The sequence below is a fragment of the Vigna unguiculata genome, chromosome 3 (assembly GCF_037176805.1).
Source record: "Vigna unguiculata cultivar grain cowpea cultivar isolate G323 ecotype 2 chromosome 3, ASM3717680v1, whole genome shotgun sequence".
NCBI classification, from domain to species: Eukaryota; Viridiplantae; Streptophyta; class Magnoliopsida; order Fabales; family Fabaceae; genus Vigna; species Vigna unguiculata.
The window spans coordinates 21,753,130-21,760,614 of record NC_140794.1 but is presented as its reverse complement, the minus strand read 5'-3'; the positions used below and the strand labels follow the sequence as shown (position 1 = coordinate 21,760,614).

Here is a 7,485-nt window from a genome sequence, read left to right as displayed (position 1 = left end):
TTTATTTTTTGCTTTGAGATTCTTGATGACCTCCATGAAGATCATTTGTAAAAGGTTTGATTTTTACTGAACTAAAATCATTCTCCTCTTTTTTTTAAAGTTTTAATTTTTTTTTCATTTATGTGTTGTTGTTTTTTATGTGCGGTTTCTTTTCTCACATCTTAACTTTGTTTTTGTTTTCGAGATGAATGAAATCTTCAAGAAGGAGAAAACTGAAGATCTTTTCAAAGCCAAAGGCATGACTATCAAGCACAAATAACGTTCTTAAAAGGTTTATTTTTCTTCATTTTTATTTTTTAGATCTCAGTTTCAAAACTTAATGTTTTTTCTACCGTCTTTTTTTTCACGGGTAAGATTTTATTAGGATGTGTCTTCAGTTTACCTCTTCTTCTTTTCACATCCATGTCTTCTCACATCCATGTTTTTTGTTCTTACCAGTTTGATTTTCGATTTTTAGTTTGTTTTTTTTATTCATTTTTGTTTAATCCATTTAAGTTTCAGCTTGGATCATACTCAACTCATTGTTTTTGTGTTCTTCTTCATTGATTTGTCAAAGTTGAAGTTTTTCATTATTAAGATTTTTTCTTTGCATTAAAATCAACTTACTATTTTTTTATGATTTTCTCCAATCTTTTTTTTTCAACTACGATTTGTTTAAGTTAAGTTTTTTTTTTCATCTTCGAATATGGTTTTTTTTTTTTTTACTTTTTGTGTAACCCATTAAAGTTTTTTTATTATTATTATTAGGAGTTTTCTTTGCTTCAATGTTTTTTTTTGTGTTTTTTGCTTTTTTTATTTATTTGTTTTTCTTTTTGTTTTGGGTTATGTTTTATGTGTACATCTTCTATGATTTCTATTTTTTTTTCTCTTCACAGACCACACTTGCAATATTTTTTGGATGGATGAATATGGTGGGTGTTTAAGAAGAATGAGGGAGCCCAAAAACCACTTCACAGACCACACTTTGCATCAATATTTTTTAAGAATAATGGTGGGTGTTTGTTGAAGATGCAAAACATTTATACAATTGTTAAGAACATAAGACCACATACACCTATGTGGGAAAATTTAATCTTGGTAGAATGTTTATGTTTGGCAGATGTATAAAAGCACACAAATCAATGCAGGAAATTTAATCTTTGAGCAAAACAATTATGGTGACAAAAGTTGGAAATGACGTGTTGGAAAAGACATGTATTGGAAGATACAACATTCATTTATTGTAGTAAGAGAGTGTCATGTCCCAAAAAAACATAATTGGTGGTCTTCATAATTAATGTTTTGGAGCAATAAGTATCATAAGATGACATTTTAGGAACCTTTACAAAGTTTTTTTTAGAGAAAGTAAATATTGTTTTTAAAATAAATTAAACTAAAAATGGTAATACAATAAATTAATTAGGATTTGGTGTGGAATTTACAAAATATTACACGATATTTACTCAAATGTTTTGCTGTCTTGAGAGTGAATACTTTCAAATATAATTTTCATGTTATTTGATACAATAATATTTACTGTTTAAGAATTATAATAGTGAAGTAAATGGAAATCATAAACTACAATTTATTTTTAAAATAAATGTAAATCGAGGTAAAATCTAAATTTTCTAAATTTTACAACAAACAAAATTGAAATAAAGCTCATGCTTCAATAAATATTTATTAAAGTTTAATAAGTTAAATCCTTGAATGAAATATATTTGTTTGTTTCCTCTTTCCAGGACTTTGTCCCACGTCTTAAAAATTTCAGAATACAAAAAAGATTTATAATTTAAGATTAAAAGAATACATAATGATAACTAACAAATATTTTTATATAAATATTAATAGTTTCTCCTTTTTTATAAACAAAATTTGTTATTTTTTAATTTTTGTTTTAAAAATAATATTACATATTACACATTTTTTTTGAATATGATCAATTAATAATTTCTTATTAATAATAAATTCAAATAAAATTATTTACTTTAAATACATTTATGTACCAAATTAAAAATTAAGACTTTTGTTTTTTTTTTACTTGGCTTGTTGGGTATGGTTTTTATACTTTTTAAAAAATACTTTTCATCTTCCAAAAATTAAAAGATGTCGATGAGAATAAAAACAACTTTTCAGATTCTTTCAACACTACTTTCAAGATCAAAATTTGTCTCTTCCAACACGTCTTTATAATTAATTAACATTAATTATGAAGAAACCAACAACTTTTTTAGTGTCTCAATACAATGTTATATTTGAATTTATTGTATTATAATTTTAAATGGAAAATGTTTTATAAAATCTACGTACCTTCTTGAAAAAGTTTTATACTGGCTCCAAAAATCTTCTCACATTCCCATAGAGAAAAAGTCATTTTGAATGACCAAAATCTCTAATAGTATCTAATCTAATATATAATTATATACAATTGCAAAGCTAACAATACTATTTTGAGTTCTAATGTGCATTGTCCCAAAATATACATAATTGGTGGTCTTCATAATTAATATTTTGAAGTAAATATGACAAAATAACAACTTTAGAAACTTTTACAAAGTTTCTTGGAGAAGGTAGCTAATTTTTATAAAATAAATCTAATTAAAAATTGTAATATAATAAATTAATTAGGATTTTGTGTGGAATTTACGGATATTACACGACTGAAATGTTTTGTAGCATCGAGAGTGAATACTTTAAAATATAATATTAAATCTTATTTGATAAGATAATATTTACTATTTCAGAATTTTTATAGTGAACTAAATGCAAATCATAAACTACATTTTATTTTTATAATAAATACAAATTATAAAGGCATAATCCAAGTTTTTAAATTTTTGAACAAACAAAATTAAAATAAAGTTCTGACTCCATGAATTTGTCTCATTAATGATAACATACACTTTTAAAAATTTCAAAGTAGAAGAAATATTTATAACTAACAAATATTTTTTATATGAGTATTAATATTTTCTCCTCTTCTACAGAAAAATTATGTATTTTATTAATTTATTTTAAAAATAGTCATTACATATTACACTTTTCTTAAAATCTGATCAGTTAATAGTTTATTAATAATTAATAACAATATGAATAAATGCAAATAAAATTACTTACCTTAAATATATTTAATTACCAAATTAAAAATTAAGACTTTGTTTTTTTTTACCTAGCTTACTGAAAAATATATTTATATTTTTCAAAATTTACTTTTCATCTTCCAAAAATATAAAGATGTTAAGAAGAATTAAAACAATTTTCCAGTTTTTTCCAACACTACTTCCAAGGTATATTTTTTCAACCTCTCAAAGAACTTTTCGTTTCTTCCAATGCTACTTCCAAGATATATTTTTACAGCTTCTCAAAGATGAATGTCTTTGTCATTAAATAACATTAAATATTAGAAACCAACAACTTTTTGTGTTTCTCATTACAATGTTATATATGAATTTATTGTATTAAAATTTTAAATGGAAAATATTTTAAAAATCTACCTACCTTTTTAAGAGAGCTTTATACAGTTTTCAAAAATCTTCTTAAATTTTAACGTAGCTTATTGAATAAACTTTATAAATCAACACTCTTTCAATATAAATGTCAAAAATGTAAAGAATAAATGGAAAAATTTTCGTCTTCCAAGAATTTTGCATTTTGAATTATGACTATTTATCATGAACAACAACAATCATGATTTGTGGGACTCAATGAATCATGAAGTATCGATCAAACATATAATTAGAGTTTAAGACATTCACGAAAACTATTATTTATCAATTTTAAGTATATAAAAATATAAAATTTGTATATCATCATGTTGTTTTTTTAGATGTTATATGCTTATTTATTTATCGTTAATGATTAATACAAAATGCAAAATCTTCTTCTATTAATGTGCTTGAAAACCGATTGATCTAATATTACTTATTATGGTTGTATTCTTAACTTTATATAAATTATGGTTTTAAAATATTGCAATGGAAATCAAAATCTTCTTCTATTAATGTGTTTGAAAACTAATTGATCTAATAATACTGATTATGGTTGTATTTTTAATTTTATATCAATTTGTCGCAACCAGAATCGTGATGGGAAAGTGAACCGAAAAGAAAAATGGGTTTAAAAAGAGATTTGGAGTCGCCACCATAGTTATTTTTGGAAAACTATGGAAAACCATAAAAATAAAACAAGTCTGCGAAAAACCAGATTTCAGATTCGAAAGTTGGTTACGCGTAGGGAAGGTGTTAGCACCCTACAGCACCCGCCCGAGGGCGGTACCTTTAATTAAAAATGTAGAGTCGATGTGGTTTTCAAAATGTTATTTTTCCCCAAAAATAATAGGACAAAAATGCTAAAAGAAACAAAATGTTTTTTTAAATTTTTTGGGCTCGACAAGGATTGACCTTGGTCCTACGTATTCTCATTAAAGATGAGAAATCAGGGTTACGTAGTTCTTTAAAAAGATATTTAAAAAAATATTTGGAAAATGATTTGATTTTTTGGAGGTGAACCTGACAAGGACTGACCTTGCTCCTACGTATCTCACAATGGAGAATCAAAGATCACGTAGTTCTTTAAAGATGTGGTTGTTTGAAAATGTTGATATTTTTATATTTTTGAATTTTATATTTTTTTGGTATTTTTGAATTACTTGAAAATATGTGTCACACGACGCGAGCGGTCGGACATACACTAAAAGAGAAAGAAAATTATTTTTGGTATTTTTTAGAAAATAAGTGTCACACGGTGCAGGCGACCGGACAAATACTAAAAGAGAAAGAAAATTGTTTTTGATTTTTTGAAAATGAGTGTCACACGGTGCGGGCGACCAGACAGACACGATAAAGCAAAAGAGAATATTTTCATTTTTTAGATTTTTTTCTTTTTTTGTAATTTTTTATAATTTAAAATATTTTGTTTTATTTTTGTCTTTTTTTAGAAAATTATAAAGGTAGAATTTAATAAAAAGGATAAAAATGGAAAAAAATAAATGTGAGGGTGCATGAATAATGTGAGGTGCATGAAGTAAATGAGGTGTGTTTGTTAAAAGGTGGAGGTGCAGCGAGTAAAAGTAAAAAGTGATGTGAATCTAGAAGGAGGGGTGTGAATTGTGAAAAGTGAGGTGCAATCAGTAACAACAAACAAGTCGAAAACAAATATGGGGTGCGAGGCTGGCAAACATCAAGGCTGCGTAAAGAAATACACAAATAGTCCATCACAAATAATGGAGGTGCAAAGATAAAAAATGGGGGTGCACAAGTAAATAACATGGTCAGACCCAATTTCTACTCAAACTAAACCTAATTAAAATTAAAGCTCTCCTTTACCCATGGCAGCCGTCTCTTCTCGTTTATCTCTTCTCGTTTTCCAGCAGCCACCATGACTCCAACGGTTGAGACATGCGCTCACCTTTTAGCCACCACCAACGACACTAGCCTCCACCGGAGGCCTCACTGGCGACGCTGTCGCCACTCGCCGCTCCTCGCGCAACGCTCCTACGCCGTGAACATCGTCTCCTCGTTTCTCCAGCACATTCGAGACAGCGCAACTCGCCACCACCGCACCAGCCACCGCAACTGGGTCACGCGAACACCACAGAAACCGCCACCTAGCCGTCGCGACCCAAACCACCACCATGAATGTCGCTGCTGCTGCAACTAGAGTGCGTCGACACAGCATCTGCCATCACCACCATTAATGTCGCCGCTACCGCGACCTATGCGCGTCACTAGTAGTGCCAACTTTCCCCTTCCCAACGTGAGGGTTTCTTCCCGGCCTAGGCTTCGCGCGCTCTAATGCTAGCATGTTACGATTGTTTCTGCATTATACCACCTTATCGTAGCCATTTGTGTCTAGACACGCCGACAACAATGTCGTCGATGATTATCTCTTCTCCCTCTCTCTCTTTCAGATTTGTATTTGGGTGGAAATGATTGGGGAAGATGAAACGTGAATGTTTGGGGTTGTTTGGGTATCTAATCTTTGATTTTATGCAGGTGAGATGAAGGTGAAAACTTGAAGATGAAATTCACTCTATCAACCACGACTTTGCTCCCTTCTCGTTGTAAAATCCCTCTCACCGTGTTCTTTCTGAATGTGTAATCCTCTGATATCGTGGGTGGAGAACTAAGGAAGTTTCTTTTTCGTTTATTTTGTTGGTGTGGTTTTCCTGAATCTTAGTTTTTTCTTTTATTATGTCGATCACTCTCTTTTGTTACGTTCTCTTTGTCTCTGCACCTTCCAATCTCGAGATGTGGGATAAGGTTGAGAGCAGATGTTGCTTCCTGCTCCTTCAGCTATCCTGACTATCGCCAGCTAGCTATTACCGGTCATTCCCAATGCAAAAAACATGATACCATAACAGGCATGTGTTTGATAATAAAGAAACCTTACATTACCTCTAGCTTTCTTGCTCTCTTTTTTTCTTTTTGTTGTTTTATATACATATTTTTTGAAAAAGGAAAAAATAATAAAAAAGGTAAACAAAATATGAATAAAATCAAAATTAAAAAATTAAGTTTAAAAACAAAAATAAAAATAAAATAAGAATAAGAATAAAACAAAATAAAAATAAAAAAGGTAAACAAAATATGATTAAAATCAAAATTAAAAAATTAAGTTTAAAAACAAAAATAAAAATAAAATAAGAATAAGAATAAAACAAAATAAAAATAAAATAAAAGTAAAATAAGATGAAATGACAAATCAAAATAAAAGTAAAATAAGATAAGAAATAAAAAGAAATAAAAAAAGGTATTACTCAGACAAAATTGGGTGTTGACAGCTGCCCCTCTTTACTTAGATTTTATTAGATAATATGAAAATATGACATTTCCAAATTATCGCAGTAAAAGATAAGTAAAGATAGAGACACCAATTTTGTCCGAATTTTAAGGAGGAAGAGGATGAATAGAAACCGACTCAAACTGGTGCGCTGACCAATTCCGTGAAGAGGGTCATGATATGGAAAGTAAAAAAGACTTAACCATTCCATAGGAGAGGGTCTTAATGTGACAAAAATCAATGATCATTCTATTGGAGAGGGCCTTGATGTGACAAAGAAATCAATGACCATTCCATTGGAAAGGGCCTTGATGTAAACATAAGAAAATCAATGACCATTTCATCGGAGAGGGCCTTGATGTAAACATAAGAAAATCAATGACCATTCTATCGGAGAGGGCCTTGATGTAAACATAAGAAAATCAATGACCATTCCATCGGAGAGGGCCTTGATGTAAACATAAGAAAATCAATGACCATTCTATCGGAGAGGGCCTTGATGTAAACATAAGAAAATCAATGACCATTCCATCGGAGAGGGTCTTGATGTAAACATAATCAATGACCATTCCATCGAATAGGGCCTTGATGTAAACATAAGAAAAATCAATGACCATTCCATTGGAGAGGGTCTTGATGTAAAGAAATAAATCAATGACCATTCCATCGGAGAGGGTCTTGATGTAAAGAAAGAAATCAATGACCATTCCATCGGAGAGGGTCTTG

At 29.5% G+C, this 7,485-nt stretch overlaps 1 long non-coding RNA gene across 1 annotated transcript; it reads left to right on the top strand.

Moving 5' to 3' along the window:
* The first annotated feature begins 5,080 nt into the window (after positions 1-5,080).
* On the top strand, positions 5,081-6,180 carry LOC146887586 (uncharacterized). Its single transcript, XR_014993636.1, has 2 exons — positions 5,081-5,733; positions 5,973-6,180. It is a non-coding gene; the product is annotated as an uncharacterized LOC146887586 (long non-coding RNA).
* The last annotated feature ends 1,305 nt before the right edge of the window (positions 6,181-7,485 follow it).